This window comes from Sus scrofa, chromosome 2, assembly GCF_054392235.1.
Source record: "Sus scrofa isolate SSC_HxYL_T2T_F1_AM1 chromosome 2, Sscrofa_HxYL_maternal_Yorkshire_Landrace_v2.0, whole genome shotgun sequence".
NCBI classification, from domain to species: domain Eukaryota; kingdom Metazoa; phylum Chordata; class Mammalia; order Artiodactyla; family Suidae; genus Sus; species Sus scrofa.
The window spans coordinates 1,631,854-1,649,349 of NC_139384.1; the positions used below are offsets into that span (position 1 = coordinate 1,631,854).

At 62.1% G+C, this 17,496-nt stretch overlaps 2 long non-coding RNA genes across 3 annotated transcripts; both read right to left on the minus strand.

The window, feature by feature from the left end:
• Positions 1-30: 30 nt before the first annotated feature.
• Positions 31-1,601, minus strand: LOC146405014 (uncharacterized). The gene is made up of 2 exons (XR_014836694.1): positions 1,327-1,601; positions 31-1,064 (listed from the first exon to the last, which is right to left on the minus strand). It is a non-coding gene; the product is annotated as an uncharacterized LOC146405014 (long non-coding RNA).
• A 646-nt stretch (positions 1,602-2,247) lies between these two features.
• On the minus strand, positions 2,248-16,166 carry LOC110259220 (uncharacterized). 2 transcript variants are annotated; one of them, XR_014836693.1, is made up of 6 exons: positions 16,125-16,166; positions 8,236-8,368; positions 6,484-6,584; positions 6,132-6,389; positions 4,157-4,403; positions 2,248-4,001 (listed from the first exon to the last, which is right to left on the minus strand). It is a non-coding gene; the product is annotated as an uncharacterized LOC110259220 (long non-coding RNA). The 2 variants fall into 2 exon arrangements; XR_014836692.1 differs by lacking the exon at positions 6,132-6,389 and having other exon boundaries at positions 3,239-4,001; positions 4,157-4,425; positions 6,484-6,588; positions 8,236-9,331; positions 15,479-16,166.
• Between the last annotated feature and the right edge of the window lie 1,330 nt (positions 16,167-17,496).

Here is a 17,496-nt window from a genome sequence, read left to right on the forward strand (position 1 = left end):
GCGGTTTGGGGGAGTACGGGGCGTGAGGGGTGGCAGGGGTGCAGCCAGGCTTTACTTCATGATTTAGGACATGGGGATTACGGATATGAGGCCACAGCCGGGGGCGCTTCCCTCCCCAGTGAAACCACACCCTGTAGGTGAGGTCCCAGGGGCAGCACTGCGAGGAGCCGGGCTTGGTGGACTCAAGGTCAGGGTTGGGAGGACAGCGGGGCTGTCGGCACAGGCTCCTGAGAAGTGACGGCGCCTCTGGTGCCTGCTTGCGCCTGGGGGTCGGGCTCTGCCCCTGTGGGCCGTTTCCCCTGCCCGAGCTCGCGAAGGAGGCGGGCAAGCCCGCCCTTCGAGCCGGGTTCCCTGGCCCAGCTAAATGGGAACCAGTAAGAGGGCCTGAGCCCCCCACCAGCAGGGGAAACAGAAGCAGAGGCGCCGGGCGGGCAGGTCTTGTGCGATGGCCACACGCCGCCGAGACCGGGGCTGGAGCCCACGGGACCCTCCCAGCCACGACGCCCGAACTCTGGACAAGGGAACCTCCATTCGGGGGGTTTAGCACCTTGTCGTCAGACCCCATGGAGCCACCCCGGGGTCGGAGGACGGAGAATGATCACAGAAACTGAAGGGCCCAGAGCGTCCAGAGGACGAGGGAGGAACACTCTGGGGACAGAGCCATGGCCTCCCGGGAGGCTTCCCGCAGCCCGGGGAGCGGCTGGATTCAGCAGACGGTGCCCCACGAACAGCTCTCCACTGACCATCAAGGAGCTGCGGGCGGCAGTTGCCTGCTGTCTGGAAGGCGCCAGACTGGATGGAGGAGGAGGGCGCAGGCCTCCGTCTGGCGGGCTGCCGGCCGGCCGGCCACGGTGGGAGGGTTGAATGCTGGGCACAGTCCTGCATGTGGGTTTCTACTGACACGTGGGCAGCGGCAACGAGCATGAGGGCAGCATGAAGGCTACGGATACCTGGCCCGTTAAAGGGACGCCCACGAGGGCCCCACGGAAATCACTCTGGGGGCGTGGGGGTGCTCAGGCGGGAACATCAGGGGAAGCCTCGGCAGGTTCAGAAGGCGCTGGAATCTGGAATCGGCAAGCAGGTGCCTGCTGTGCTCAGCTGAGGCACGCGCCTGGGTGCACGAGGTGAGTGGACAGGGCCCCCGCGGTGACGCAGTGATGGGTCCACAGCTTCCGAGGCACAAAATGCCAGCAGGAGAGGGGCCGCCACCAACTACAGACCCAGGTGGCAAGTGACTGTGGGGCGGGCTCCCTGGGGTGCAGGGGGTGCCCGGAAGCTGGAGGGTCAGGCTGAGGCTGGGGGCCTGGGGGACAGGAAGACGCTCACCCTGGACGCAGAGGCTCAGAAGCGGTGAGCAGACGGGAAGAGACGTGTTGCGTCTGGGCGGCCGACCATGGTTTCCTCAGCACGAGGCACTCGCTGGACCGCGCCTCACGCCCAGCCACGGGCAGAGCTGCCCTCCTGAGCGCAGGTCTGAGAGGCTGAGACGGGCCGCAGGGCGCCCACCCCGCACGAGTGGACAGGGGCAAGCTGGCAGCTGTAGCTCCGATTCGGCCCCTAGCCTGGCAACTTCCACATTTCCATATGCTGCAGGTGCGGCCCTAAAAAAGCAAGAAAAAAAAAAAAAAAAACCACCAAAAAAATGCCAAAAATGACCAGGTCTGCAGCTACAAGGGCCAGAAACAGAGATGACCTCGGGCGAGAAACTGTCACTGTCTGTGAACCTGACGTCAGGGCCTGAAGAGGTGTGTGTGTGTGGGGGGGGGGGTGCTGCCCCCGCCCCCCTGTGCGAACCTGGGGCCGACAGCAGGAGCAGCGGCGTCCCCCAGGGGTCGGAGAGCCCACGAGCCCCGCACCTGCTTGGACGGAAGTGGGCTGAGGGCAGGCACTCTCTGGGTGCACACAGCGGCCTGCAATCTAGACCGGCTCCATGTGAACCTGTTACCCATCTCGCGGGCGGGAGTCTGGGTGCACGCGGAGGAGGTGGGCAGCGGGTGAAGGGTCAGGGGATGGGCCCGTGGGCTTGTGCTGGAAGGAAGGGAGTCAGTGCCCAAAAGAGGCTGGGGACAAGGGCGTCCCACAGCTCACATACACCAGGGCCTGAGAGGCGGGCCGGGGCCTGGTGCACTCCTGTTTTGGAATCTGACCACATCGTGAGGCCCGCTCCTGTGTGGCCTCGCCCTGGGGACATTCTCACACAGGGTGATGGACTGGGCTGGCTCTGGCAACGTGCCAATGTGGTTTGACTTTTTTTTTAATGGCTGCGCCCGCGGCACATGGAAGTTCCTGGCCAGGGATTGAATCCAAACTGCAGCTGCAGCAATGCCAGATCCTTTAACCCACTCCGGCCAGGGACTGAACCTGTGCCTCCACAGCGACCTGAGCCGCTGCAGTCAGATTCTTAACCTACTGAGCCACAGTGGAAACTGCAGTATCTCTTGACTTTTACAGTGGTTTTGCTAGTGGCTCTAGTCAGAGACCAGAGGGCACCCGTGATATAAGAAACAAATTAGGAGTTCCCATTGTGGCTCAGCAGTAACAAACCTGACTAGTATCCATGAGGTTGCAGGTTCGATCCCTGGCCTCGCTCCGTGGGTTAAGGATCCGGTCTTGCCGTGAGCTGTGGTGTAGGTCGCAGACACGGCTCGGATCCTGCGTGGCTGTGGCTGTGATGTAGGCTGGCAGCGGCAGCTCTGATGCAACCCCTAGCCTGGGAACCTCCGTGTGCCACGGGTGCGGCCCTAAAAAAAGAAAAAAAAATTAAAGAAACAAATTAATTTGTAGTCTTTGTTCTGGTCCCTGGCACAGGGTTCCTAAAACCCTGGGCATCTTGGAATAATAAATGTCCTTTGTCAGCTAATGAGATGACCTGTGCTGCAGACCCCTAGGTCACACCAGGATGGGCACGGGTCTCCGAAAAGACCAGACACGATTAGACACCTCTGGGGAAGGGAGAGGGGCTGGAGGATGAGTTAGTCGCTGTGGCCAGTGGTTTAACCAGCCACGCCTCCAAAAGGGACCTTCTAGAGAAGCCCCAAACCAACGGGCTCTGGCTGGTGGGCAGCCGGGAGGGGGCCGCACCCAGGAGGGCACGGAAGCTCCACCCCCACCCCCCACCCCACCCCGACCCTGCATCTCTCCCCCCCGCTCTTCCTGAGCGGCGTCTTTTCTAACAAGCAGGTGTACTAAGTAAAACACGCTCCTGAGCCCCGCAAGCCGGTCCCGGAAGTGATCAAACCTGGGGAGGGGGGACGGGAACCCCGATCCACAGCCGGTCCATCAGCAGCACGGGTGGCCCTGGACATGTGGCTGGCGTCGGAAGTGGGGGCCGTCCTGTGGGGCTGGGCCCTCGACCAGGGGCCCCGACACGAACCCCAGGCCCGTGGCATCAGAACACACTGGCTGGTGTCCAGAGCCTCGGGATTAGAGGCGGATGTTGGAAAACCCGGCCGAGGCGCTGCTCTAAATAACGCTGCCGCGGACACCTGCCTGCGGTTTTCTGAGTGGACGAAAACGTACCTTTCCTTTGGCGAGACGCCCGAGGGCCCCGCTGCGCTGTGTGGTCGCCGCGCGCCTCGTTTGGAGAACCGCCAGCGTCATCACACACTCTCACCATCACCTTGATCCCCTGCTGAAGCTGTAGGTAGCGCCCTTGGCTTTGTCCTCTCGGGATCCAGTTTGCCGGACTGTGTGACGCTCAAGCCGCCGCGCGGCGCCTTGTCTGCGGGGCCCGCGCCTGCCCGGTTCCCGCCGCTCGGCCCCTGCCCGGTGTTTTTAACGTCCCATCACGGTTTCTTCCTTCGGGGTTGTGGGGGGTGAGTGTTTTCACCTGCATTTCTCCTGACTTTCGCCGCCTGCGGGCGGGACGAAGGGACAAACGCTGAGGCATCCTGGACCTTGGTGGACACGGTCTCGTGGCCAGGAGTGGAGGGACAGGCCCCACGTTCGCCATCCTCCGGGCACCCCGGCAAGGCTGGCCTGGCTCTGCTTGGTCCTTGACCCTGTGACAATGAGCAGGGCCAGCTGGGGACACTCTTGCCCCACAGCAGACTCCTGAGACAGGCCCTGGCGCCCCCGGCCACATCCCTGCCACATTCTCTGTCCCCCTGCTGCCCTTCCAACAATCCCAGGCCTCCACGACTCCCTCGTGACTCACCGCCTCCCCAGAGGGTTCCGGCAAATTCTCCAGGAGCTGCAGCCAGATGGTATGACGGCTCTGCCTGGCTTCCGTCCCCAGGAGCCTTCGTGTGGCAGCCCGGCCTCTTCCTTCCCACCTGGGTGTGCGCTGGTCGCTCAGGTTCTCGGTGCTGGACAAAAGCCCCCAGGGAGGCCCTGGGAGGTGACACGCAACGTACTGGCAGGTGCTACAGCTTCGCCTGGGCGTGCAGCGCTGGTCCCGTCACCTGCATGTTGACACAGCCCCTCCTATAGGTGAAAACGTCACAGTCCCACAGATGAGGACGTGAAGGGGGAGGCCCGGCCGCGCCACCCCTGGCCCCCAGGGATGGGAGGGGCCCCCCAAGTGCTGGTCTGAGTGCCTGGCGGGCGCTGACTCAGTCCTGCCCCTGGAGCGTCCCAGCCGTCACACGAGGACACAGGCCTAGCCCTCAGAGGGGACCCCTGGGCCCGTGAGCCCCCTCCCCACCCACCCTGCACGAGGGAAGGACAGTGGGAGGCAGAAGGCAGGACATAAGCTGTGCACCATCCAGGGCGCAGCACTGGGGTCCTGGCCAGCGGCAGGAAGGGGCAACCTTTCGAACGCCCCCCGGAGGTGCTCTGGTCCTGCTGTGCCCGCGACCTGCAGCCTGCCCTCCTGCTCGCGTGCGGCTGGCAGAGTCCTCGTGCCTCTTCAGACGGGTCAGGGTGACCCTGGAAGGCAAAGGCTTCCGCTCTCAGACCAGAGGGGGCTGCACGTCCGTGGGGATGGGAGGGAGAGGGTGGGCACCGTGGTTGCTGCAGCCAGGCCCCGGGCCCGGGCAGAGGCCTCACCAGGCTGGGGGCAGAGGTCACGCAGCCGCCCCCCCCACACACAGGCCGCAGGTGTCCGGGGGGTGGCCCCCGACACACAGCAGGGCTCCAGACCCATCTGTCCAGCGTGGCAGCGGTGTCTGCCTCTCCTCGGCTGGGAGCTGGCAGGTCCCACGGAAGGGAGACAAACCCTCTCTCCTCCCCGCACCCCTCTGGGCAGCCCTGGGGACAGCAAGGGCGGGGTCGTCGGGCAAGGTCTGATGCGCGTGTGCGCACATGTGTGGGCGTGCATGCGTGCGCGTGCAGATAGGTGTGAGCATGGGTGTGCATTGTGCGCACGGTTGTGTAGGCACATAGGTGGGGGGGCAGCTGGGTGTGTGCGCACGTGTGTGTGTGTGTGCACAAGGGCGTGTGTGCGTGTGTGCGTGTGCGTGTGTGTGTTGGGCAAAACCAAGTGTCCAGCTGAGGGTGAGGGGCGCCGTGTCCCCGCGTCTGGGCGTCTAGGATGGGGACCGTGACGAGGGGCAGCTGCCGGACTGAGGCTGGGGCAGCTGTGAGGCTGGGACAGAAGGAAGATGGGACAAGACGGGACAAGGGGGTGCGTGGCTGTCCCTTCCCCACACCCCTCGGCCGACCCCAGAGCCACGAGGCCCGCGCCACCAGCGGCTCCCGCAGGCGAGGGAAGGCCCGGGGCCGGCGGCTCCCGCTCCTCCCGCAGCGACAGCAGCCGCCAGGGCTCTGGGCTCGAGGTGCAGGCCTTACCCCTCTCTGACCTCCACCTCCCTGGCCCCGGCGCAGAGGCTGTTCCCGGCCTCTGTCGCCGAACTCTTAACATCCTAATTCTGGAAGCTGCTGACGTCCAGCCTTGCATGATTCTGAATTTCCATATCCGTGTCCAGACCCACTTTTGTTTCTCGCCTGCAAACGGGGTATCTTTCCCAATCTTACTCCTCCTTGTTCTGCTCTTCCCACAGCACAGCCACGGCCCCCAGCGCACACACGGGACACACCCCCACGGGACACACGCACACACCCCCACAGGACACACGCACACAGGTCACACCCACGGGACACACCCCCATGGGACACACCCCCACACACCCACAGGACACACGCACACAGGTCACACCCACGGGACACACCCCCACGGGACACACACCCACACAGGTTCTGTTTTCCACTTTCTGCCGTGGCCGTCAGCTCGGTTCCCTCGCAGTCCACCTGCCACGTGGCCATGGATTTTCACCAAGCGCTGTCCCAGCATCGAGGATCACTTTGTCCCCACCTCTGCCCTCCGCTCGACGGCCAGCAGCCTGTCTGCTCAGCCGGCGCCACATCATTTTAGGTCTGGGGCTTATTTGTTCCCACCGCATCATCTGGTCCCTCCCGACAATGACAGAAAAGGCCCGTGGAAGCAGGTGCTGCCACAACAAAACACCCAAGTCAACAAATACCCACAAAAGTCACCATGAGGCCGGGCGCTACGCTGTGCGGCATCAGGGGGGCTCAGCTTGCCTGGGCTCGGCGGGGCTCGCTGCCGTGTCAGGGTGTCGGCCGCTGTCTGTCCACCTTGGCCAGCTCCCCCGCACGGCTGTCTCACTCGCCAGAAGGGTGGCCTGGCTTGGGAATGACAGGAACAAAAGTGAGTCCCATGACCGAGACCAGGGGCGAGGGGAAAGCTCCCCAGCCGCCGAGGGAGGGCCCTGCAAGGTCCCACTGCAGGAGCGCGGGCACAGGGAAGGGTGAGGCATGGGGACACCGACACAAACGGTCAACTGTTTTACTTCCGCCGGCAAGTCCAAGTTCCCGGGCCTGGAGTCGAGCCCGTGCCACAGCAGTGACCCAAGCCGCTTTTCAAATCCGGCTGCGGGACCAAGAGGAGGTGCCTCCCTGCCCAGTGGGTCACCACGTGGGGATTCTGGACCTGGAGGTGGACGCTGAAGCCAGAGGCCGAGGGTGTGTGTGTGTGTGTGTGTGTGTGTGTGTGTGTGTGTGTGAGTGTGAGTTGTCTGGTGAGCAGAGGGGCCGCCATGGAAGAGACAAGGCCACGTGCTGGGCAAACGGAATGACTGCATTTCCCAGCCTCCCCTGCGGTCCGTAGTCATTCGGGGTCACATGACAGGTTCCGACCAGTGAGATTTGAGGCGAAGGGACGTAAGCCCCTTCCCACGTGATCCCCCCTTTCAAGGTGACCTTGGAGGCCGTAAGTTTCCAAAAACAAAAGATGTGAAGAGCTACTAGCCCCTGTGAGACTGCATGAGTGGGAATAAACAACTGACACTTCGGGATGTACAGTTTTTTCTTTTTCTTCTTTTTTTGCTTTTTAGGCCTGCACCCACGGCACATGGAGGTCCCCAGGCTAGGGATTGCATTGGAGCTGCAGCTGCCGGCCTACAGCACAGCCACAGCAACACCAGATCCGAGCCACCGCTGAGACCTACACCATAGCTCACAGAAGCACTGGATCCTTAACCCACTGAGCGAGGCCAGGGATCGAACCCGCATCCTCATGGATACCAGTCAGGTTCATCACAGCTGAGCTGCAACAGGAACTCCTCAGGGCGTATTTGTTACCAAGACAGTCTAGTTGCAGAGTTCCCATCATGGCACAGTGGAAATGAATCCGACTAGGAGCCATGAGGTTGCAGGTTTGATCTCTGGCCTTGCTCAGTGGGTTAAGGAGCTGGCGTTGCCATGAGCTATGGTGTAGATTGCAGACACGGCTCGGATCTGGCGTGGCTGTGCCTGTGGTGCAGGGCCGGAAGCTGTAGCTCCGACTGGACCCCTAGCCTGGGAACCTCCATATGTTGGGAGTACGGCCCTAAAAAAAACAAAAACAAACAAAAAAAAGAGAGAGTCTGGTTTAAAGTGTGGTCCCTGGGCCAGCAGCAGCCCCTGGACAAGGTAGAAATGCAAATCTCAGGCCCCACCCCGGGCCTCCTGACTCAGAAACACCGGGGTACAATGACTTAATGGCAAGGCCCCCGGTGTCCATTCCGACTCAAAGGACAGGGGCAAGGGACAGGTCAGCACGAGGACTGCCGGCTAAGACACGAAGGCGGGAGCAGTGGGCCAGGAGGTGTCCGGACAAAGCGGGTGTGAGACACACACGGGGCGGGGGGTGAGCCAAGGCCAACAGAGGGGAGCCCGGGATCTTCAGTCTCAGAGGCTGACAAGTCCCGAGGGGTGACAATGGCCTTGCCCACTCACGGCTGGGGCGGAGGTTGCTGGGATGGGAGGCCAGCGGGGTGCAGGGTGTTGGCCCACCTGGGATGGACCGGGCTGCGCTGGAGAAGAAGGCCAGGAGCCCGTCCTCCCCGGATCCCGCACACCTGGCTCCGAGGATGGAAACGCGGTCCCCTGCGGGTGTCAGACTCTTGGAGAAATTCATCAGGGTTCTCTAGAGAAACAGAACCGATGGACTGTGTGTACGTACAAGGACACTGCTGACAAGGACTGGCTCACGCAGTGACGGAGGCTGAGGAGTCGGCGACCTGTGGTCGGCGGCTTGGGGGCCCAAGGGAGCAGATGGCATGAGTTCCAGCCCAAAAGCCAGCGGGCTCGAGACGGGGAAGGGCCCAAATTTCAGTCTGAGTCAGAAGGCAGGGAAAGACTATCTCAGCTCCTTCGTCAGGCTGGAGGGGTCCCCTCTTACTCAGCCTTTTGTTCCGGGCCTTCAACTGATTGGGTAAGGCCCATCAGGCTGGGGCAGGCCATCTGCTTTATTCAGTCTACTCACTCAAATGCGAAGCTCCCCCAGAAATACGAACATACACAGAATAAGTGTGGGTTCCAAATGACGGGGACCCCTGCAGCCCAGGCAGCTCGACCCAGCCGGCGAACCCTCCCTCGTGGCTTCTGTCCATGTAATGGGGTGGAATTCTGCCCCACCTCCCCCTGCGGGGCCAAGGCTGCCACAATCCTGAGCTGGTTTAGACAAGACACAGAGGAAGCTGCAGGACCTCGTCAAGGGCTGGGCGAGGCCGCAGAAGTCGGACTCGGGGGAGCACTGCCAAGGGTGTGGACTTAGGATCTCAGCCCCCAAAGGTGCCTGGAGGGCAGTCATTGCCGGACAGCCGGGGACAACAGGACCCAAGTCTCAGGGCCTTCGTCAGCTCGGCCTGGGCGAACCAGACCGCATTGTTTGTTTGCTAACAGCCTGGAGGCTGCAAGTCCAGAAGGTCAAGTGCAGGCTCGGCCGGCTCCCAGGGCCGCCAGCGAGAGTCTGGTCCAGGCCTCCTCCGAGTTCCTGGTGGTTTCCGGTGACCTGTGGGTTCCTGGCTTGGACAAGCACCCCTGGGCCTCGGCCTTCGTCCTCATGTGACCAGTCGCCCCGAGTCTTCTCCTCCGCGAGGACTTGTCCCTGGATTTAGGATCCCTTGAGATGCGGGGTGACCCCCCCCCGCGAGCTGAATAACTTCGCTCCCATTGCGAAGCCCCTTCTCCCAGTGCGATCACATGCGAGGTACGAGGGCTTAGGATGCCACATATGAACTTGGCGGGGACACAACTCGCCCCGTAACCTCCCCCCACCCAGGGTGGAAGCAGACCAGCAGGTGTGATGCAGGGGGTCAGGCTGGATGGTGAGGGGGGGGGCAGACACCCTGCGCCTCGGGCCGAAGGCTCCGGGAAGGTCAACCCCACCCCCAGCACAGGTGCTCCGTCCGTCGGGCCGTCGGGGCCCCGGCCCCCCCACCCCGGGCCCCCGCTCAGGTGCTACGGGCGTGGCCTCTGGCGAAGCGGGACCAAGGCCCTTCCTTACGGGCAGGTGTCCGTTTCTGCCCCTCAGGACCTTGGGCCCTGGGGCCCCTGCAGAGGGTCAGGGTCTGGCCAGCACCCTGGGTTTTGTTGTGGTGGCTGTTTTTAATTTTACGACACATGGAAGTTCCCGGGCCAGAGACTGAATCTGAGCCACAGCTGTGACCTGCACTGAAGTCCTGGCAAACCAGATCCTTCTAACCCACTGCCCGGGCTGGGGATTGAACCTTCCCCTCCTAGGCAACCCAAGCCGCTGCAGTCGGATTCTTAACTCACGGCACCCCCATGGGAACTCTATGGCCAGTATCCTTTGCCCTGGTCAAGGGTGAAAGTGACAATGGCCTAGGAGCCACCGGACGTCCCATCTCTGAAACTGGAGCAGGACCCATGGGAAAAGTCCGACAGTTACTCGTAAAAGAAAAGAAGACGCCCCCAAGGTGGCACCAGCTCTGCAGGGCTCCTGTGGCCGAGCCCCCCCACCCCGGGAAGTGGGGGCAGTTGCATCCGGGACTTTGGAGCCCCAGGGAGGCCCGGCCAGGTGCCCCACTGTCCTGGGCTGCATGTCCTGCCCCCGGGACTCGAGGTCTGCCTACAACCACGTGCTCCTCCCAAGTTTCTCAGCATCAAAATCAAGTTTCCTGATGGTTTGCAGAAAACATTTTAGAGATAATAAAACAAACAAGCAGAGAGGGCACAGGACGTCTGCGGGTGGGTGTGGAGGGCTGGGCGTCACCCACACACAGGGCTCCACGGCGTCCCAGAGCCAGCACGGGACAGAGAGCAGCAGGGGCGAGGCCGTGCTCCCAAACGGAGCGTGGGGTGCAGGGGACCGGACGTCCCACCGGGAGGGGACTCAGAGGGGCTACAGAGCCCGCGTGGAGGAGCGTCATGGATGCGCCAGCAGGAACTGGGGCGGGGGGGGCCTCCAATAGGACGGAGAGGCCACACCCGAGAGACCTGCAGGTCTGTGGCCCCATCCTGGTCTGTGGGGCTCTCTCCACGACCCCCGCACCTGTGCCCTTCGGGGATGGGGTGCGGGAGGGAACACTAGAGTGGGGATTTGGAGACGGAGACAGAGAGGACCCCCAGCCCAGAGGGAGCTGTGGCCCTGCGCTGGCACCTGCACTGAGGGCTCCTGGAAAAAGAGACGGGGGCAGAACGGGACAGAGCTGCACGCTGGCGGCCCGGGGGCATGGGGGCCGCTATGGGTGGTGACCCAGGCTCAGCACCCCACTTGGCCATGCCTGGGGGAGGGGACGGCTCCCCAACTGCCCTCTGCAAGGGGCTCGATGGGGTGGAAGGAGCAGGGCAGAGCTATGACCCGGAGTAGGGGCTGGGGGAAGAGGGTGCCCAGCCCCGCGGAGGCCAGTGACCTAGAGTCCCGTCCTCCTGCCCCCACGGCCAACCCAGGAAGGTGAGGGGCTTGCGCTTTGCTCATCTGTTTACAAATGTTGGTTGAACCCCTAGTCTGTGCCAGGCCAGAAAAGTGGCCCCCAGAATGGGCACAGATGCTGCCCACAGGCTGGCTCTCTGGGGAGGCAAGGCGTGGGGGCTTCCTGCTCCTGCTGCAGGCCCAGTGGGGAGGGGCACAGCCTCCCAGCTCCCCCACCCCAAGCTCCCCACCACCCACCCTGTCTGCACTTTGGGTCAGCTGGGCTCCTTGCTCCGCCCCCCCAGGGCCAAGGCTCCCAGGCCCCCTGGGAGACTGACCCAGGCGGGGCCCCCACTGCCATGGCCCTGAGTTCTTGGAATGCTGTGACTGGGCTGGTGCTTTGAAGGGGGCTGGAGAGGAACTGAGAGATGGAGAAGGAAAGAGAATGGGCCCCAGGAGAAACACAAGGAGCCTAGAGGGCAGGGGACGGAGGGAGGCTCAGAGACCCCCAGCGGGCATTGCTGCCAGGCTGGCAGGGCAAGACTCAGTCCCCACTGGGCCCACCTGCTCCCCAGACCCCACGGCTGGCCCATGGGAGTGGGGCACTTCTGGCCCAGTGCCTCAGCTCTAAGGGGGTGGGGACCGGCTCCCGGGAAGTCCCATCCCTTGGGACCCACAGGCAGGCCTGGCCAGCTGAGCTGGGTTTGAGGTCAAAGTTGACCTGGCTGCACCCAGACTTCCTAGATCTGCCCAGGCACAGCAGTCTCATGCTGAGGGGGCCCACCCTGGGCAGGCCCCCATCCCTGCCTCCTCTGCTGGTGGGGTTTTCGGGGAGCCCTGAATGTCGGCCCGGGGTGCAGCATGCCTTCCCAGAGGCTGTGGCATACTTGGGCGAAGGACGGACAGAGGGAGGTGGAGCCCGGCCGTCCCCAGACTCAGCCCCTCCCCTGCACCCGTGCCCCCTCGGGAAAGGGCCTCTGCGCCCCCACGCAGCAGGACCACCCTCAGTGTGTCCCCCCCGCCCCCGGGCAATGCCCTGGGCTGCCCCCCAGAGGCATGCCACCTGTCCATCCAGCCTCCTCACTGCCCACCTGGGCCCTGGACCATCTCCCCCACCCCGACCCACCGCGAATCCATCCTCAGCGTCGCCATCAAATCCCTGGAGAGCAGGGCCCTGCATCCTCCCCGGAGGCCCTCTGCCCGAGGTCAGCTATCGGGTCCTTAGAGGGGCTTTCGAGAGCCCCGGGTCTCCCCTGCCCGCAGCCCCACCCCCGCCGCTGCCCCCCCGGCTCCGTTCGCTGGTCCCAGGGTTCAGCGTTCTGCCCGGTTGTCTGACTGTTCAGGATGGACTTGGGAAGCAGCGCTGCGTCCTGCAGGGGGTGAAGCACTGACCGCGCGGGCCTGTGGGTGGTGCTGCCTTTTCCCTGATCTTAAGGATGAAAACCGTGTCACCGCGTCCCCCCCCCACCCGCCACAGTCTCCCGGGGCAGGACCCCGCCTCGTCCGCAGCAGCTGTTAGGAGCCCCCGACCCCCACCTGAGAGAAACCTCTCAGCTCTTGAGCGGGGAGCGCCTGTGGTTCAAGCTCCAACCCCACTCCCCACGTCCACCAGCCGGAGCCCTGGAGCCTGGGCGTCCCCAGCCCCCAGCAAGCGTCCCGGCATTGAACTATCCCCCTCCCACCAAACTTGCCTTTCTCGCTGGACCCAACCTGACCCACTGCACACACAGCACCCCTGGGCCGGGGGGGGCCCCTCTCCACACACGTGACCATGAAGCCTGAATCCGTTTCTTTCTGGGCACCGTTTCCCCCTCAGGTCTCAGCTGGGCAGCTGTGGCCAGGCGTCCCCTCTGTGGCCCCATCACAGTGACATAAACAAGGCACTGGTATCAGAGCTGGTTCAGGGGCAAAAGACCCCAGAAGCCCCTAGCTGGGTGCCTGGGCACCCAGGGGCCAGTTTAAGGGGCACCCTGCCTCCCTCGGCCTGAGGCCCCCGTCCCCAAAGTGGAAGGGGACCGGCTCTCCTTCTCCCTGGGGCTGGGCCCCCTGCCGCTCCCCTGGGCTGAGAGCGCCACCCTCCCAGGGGTCCTGGCGCTAAGCAGTAACCAGGCCGCCCCCACCCTCGGGCTCCAGCCTGGGATCGGGAGGGGCCCTGTGAGCAGTGAGTGCCCTGGGCAGAGTGGCTCTGAGGGTTCCCCGGCTGGTGGGGGGTGGGTGTGGTGGGTCCCCGCCTCCAGGCCTCTGCCCCGTCTGCAGCATCCTGCCTGCACCCGGAGCCCCTCACCCTCCTGCACCCAGATCAAGAAGGGCAGACCCTGGAGCCCAAAGCTCCCGGCCAGACCCCTCACCATCCCAGCAAACTGCCCCCGGGAGCAGATTCCACACCCTGGGGTCTCCTAAGAGACACCTCACCATGCCCTTAATCACGCCCCCCCCCACCGCCGGCAGGAACCCCAAACCATCCCCTTGCTCTGCTGGTTCATCTGTGCCCCCTCCTTGGCCCCCAAGATGCAGGGAGGGCTCCCCCTGCCTGCGACCCCCCGTCCATGTCCTCCCCTCATCCTGCAGTCAGTTCCTCTGGCCTGGACTCTTGCAGTTATTGCCCCTCACTTTTGTTTGGTTTTGCTTTTTAGGGCCACACCCAGGACATAGGGAAGTTCCCAGGCTAAGGGTCAAACTGGACTCTACACCACAGCCACAGCAAGGCCAGATCCAAGCTGCGTCTGTGACCTACACCACAGCTCACGGAAACGCCGGATCCTTAACCCAGGGAACAAGGCCAGGGATCGAACCCGCAACCTCATGGTTACCAGTCGGATTCGTTTCCACTGCGCCACAACGGGAACTCCCAGTCACCTCACTTTCTAAAGGACAACCGCCTGACCCCAGGGTCCCCTGGCTGCCCACCTCTCTCACAATAACCGCAGCCCCCAGCCCTCCCCTCCCCCAGCTCGGTCCCCACTGCCTGGGGTCTCTGCTCTTCCCCGGGCGGGGAGGCCCCCAGAGGACGCTCCCTGCCCAGCGCCCTGCCCTCCATCACCTCTAGGCCCCCCGGAGCTCCCGCCACGACCCCCCAACTCTCTAATTTACGAGTTGGGAGCTCCACATGGGCAGGGCCCCCAGGTGAGAGCCGGGTGGGCACAGGGGGCCCAGAGGTGACTGGAGCTCACCCACCCCGCACCCCGCAGGCTAACGCAGCCCACCTCTCAGCACCCGGTGGAGGCGCGTTCATTGTTCCCACCCGAGACCCGAGGACAGAGAATGACCATGGTGGCAGGTTTCCAGGAGGACGGAGACAGACACCCCCCCCCCCAAATGTGGCTGTCGACCTTGGAGCCCTGCGGTGCACACCCTCTCCAGGAGTGCGGAGGCTCGGACTGGGCAGCAAGACACAAGGAAGACAACAGCCTGCAGGGATCAACCCACCACCTGCAAGGATGAACTGTCCTCTCCTGGGACTCGACCCCCCACCCCGCCCCGACCTCCCCCTCCGCCTCCTTCACTGTTCCCACCGCAAGTGCGCGCCACGCGCTCGGGCCGCAGATCCGTATAAGCCCAGCATCTCCTCACGGTCGGGCTGGCGCCGGCTTGAGCCCAGCCATCCGCTTGGACACCTTCGCACGTTTCTCTTGCTTTCCCGACTTGGCCTTGCACGCTCCTCACTCCTCGGCAAGCCTATCACACGGGAGGGACAGCGGCAGACCAGGTCTGACCCCCAGCAGGACCCGCACAAGCCCTGACCACCGGCTCCCTGTTCTTGCCGCCAATTCGGGACCACCCCGAAAAAGCCAAAGATGCGCCCCCAAACCTATCCCCCGCCTAGCTAGCCCCCCGCAGCTACCCCGGGCTGACGGCCTCCCGTCAGAACCCAGCCGAAGCTTCCTCTCTCTCTCCATCTTTCTTGAGAGGCAATTCACCCCCTGGAACTGACGTTAAGTCACTCACTTAAAGCATATGGTTCCTCTAGATTCACAGACCTGTGCCACCAGCCCCCAACCCAGTCTAACATCTCAGCACCCCAAGAAGCGATGCCGACGCCGCCCCAGGCCCAGGCCACCACTCTTCTCCCACCTACGGTCCTGCCTGTCCCAGATATTACACAGAAACAGGACCGGGTAACATGTGGCCTTTGGGGACGGACTATCTTTCCGCAGCATCGTGGCTTCAGGGTCACCCACAGTGGTGCCCGTGTCGGTTCCTCTTGCCCTTTCCTGGCGGAAGGATATTCCCGGGGCACGGGCTACGCCGCATTTTGTGCACCTATTCGTCACCCATTCACCCGCCGACGGGCAGAGGGCTTGTTTCCGCCCTTCCGCGGTGGGTAAGAGGCTGGACACACGTCTGAGTGGGCGAGGGGTTTCGTTTCTCGCAGGAACGTACCTCGCAGGCATTGCCGCGTCCCGCGGCTGAGCATTTTGAGGAACTGCCCGACTGTTGTGCAAAATGCCTGCATCCGCCAGCAGCGCTTGAAGGCTCTGGCCTCTCCACGCCCCTAGAAACGCTCCTTCTGTCACGTCTTTCTGGGGATGGCCTGTCCTGGCGGGTGGGGAGGGACTCCTCACAGGGGTTCTGATGTGCACCTTCCTGCTTCTTCGGGGCGTTGGGATCGCTCCTGCGCTTATGGATGAGATCTGCTTTGGAAACTGTTTCTTCCGCTGCTCCGCTGTCCTTTTCCACGCTGGGTTGCTTGCCTTGGTGGGTTCGGAGCTCCTACCTGTTCCAGATGCATCGCTGATCAGATGCAGGATCTGCAGACATCGTCTCCCTCTCGCGGGGTGTTGCTCCACCCCCTTGGTGGTATTCGTGTCAGTGGCAGCAGATTTTACGCTCGGAGCCGGAGACCGTCTCTGCCAATAGTTTCTTTAACACAGGGTCACTGCGGGAATTACGCAGTCACAGGCATGCATGCGAATGTCCCTTAACAAGCCAATAAAGCAACAACATGCTCCAAGCAAATGACAGATGAATTGCTGTTCCAGGCAAAGGGAGATGAAAGGAATACAGCCCAAATTCAGTTGAGATGTACCTTTTGCACGAAGTTTCCGTTTCTCCTAAAGCGGATGTCGGCGGATGCCCCGCCGCCAGCGTGAAAATAAAAGTCCCCTGTTGCTAGGGCGTGTTGCTAGGGAACGACGGAGCGGCTGCTGGCCGGCAGGCTGACCTCCTTGGAGAGACTGCTGCCCTGTTTGTCACTGCGGCCCATCAAGTCCTCATGTCCTCACACCAGAGCTGGTCACACGTTCTGACTGATAAGCCCCCGGCCTGGTTCCCGGCAGAGCAGCGGAGCTCTGCCGCCACCGGGACACAGCTCGCGTCATTCTTACCTCCAGACAACTATACTTCTAAAAACAACTTCTTCCTTTTTTTTTTTGGTCTTTGCCCCATCATCGAGTGGCTCACAACGACGTCACTTAACTTCACTGAACGACTCCATAAACAAGTGATTCTGAAACCCCCACACGTCGACACACCGTATCCTCTGATACACGAAAGTTCAAACTTTTAGCCAGGTCCAACTGACCTACTTGCTCCTACTTTGCTGTGCTTCTGGGGTCGTTTATAAGAGATGGTTGTTTAACACATGGTCCCAAACACTAATGTTTTTCTCTAAGGGTTTTATAGTTTCAGCTTTTACATTGAAGGCTATGGTCCATTTTGAGTTAATGTTTGTGTATGGTGTGAGGTAGGGACTCAACTTTATTCTTCTCTCTTTTTGCCGGGCCAGGGATCAAACGTGTGCCACAGCAGTCACAATGCCAGATCCTTAACCCCCTCAGCCACACGGAAACTCTGTGCAGCTTCATTCTTTTGCCTGGGGGCATCCAGCTGTTTCCGGCACCTGCTGGTGAAAAGGCAGTTCCCCTCCTCACTGCGTTGTCTTGGCGCCCTTGTCCAAACCGACTGACCATGAATGTGAGGGTTTATTCCTGGAGTCTCAGCTCTAGCCCATTGATCCGGATCAGTACCGTCTTTGCCTCAGTACCACACTGCCTTGATCGCTGTAAGCTGTGCAGTACGTCTGCATCCAGAAGTGGTCCAACAACTTTGCTCTCCTTTTTCAAGATGGTTTTGGCAAATCTGGGTCGTGCATTCCCACATCATTTTAAGATCAGCTTCTCAAAGCCAGCTGGGATTTTGACAGGGGTTTCATTGGAGCCAGGGATCAGTTGGGGGAGTATTGGCACAAAACAGTCTCAAGTCTGTGAACCCCAAGGATCTTTCCATTTAGTTAAAGCTTTCATTCCTTTTGACAATGTTTTGCAATTTTCAGTGCAGAAGTCTTATGTTTCTTTGCTACATCATTTATTCCAATATGTTTTGTTCTGTTTGCTGCTGTTACACATGGGATTGTCTGTCTTTTTTTTTTCCTATTTCTTTCTTTCTTTCTTTCTTTCTTT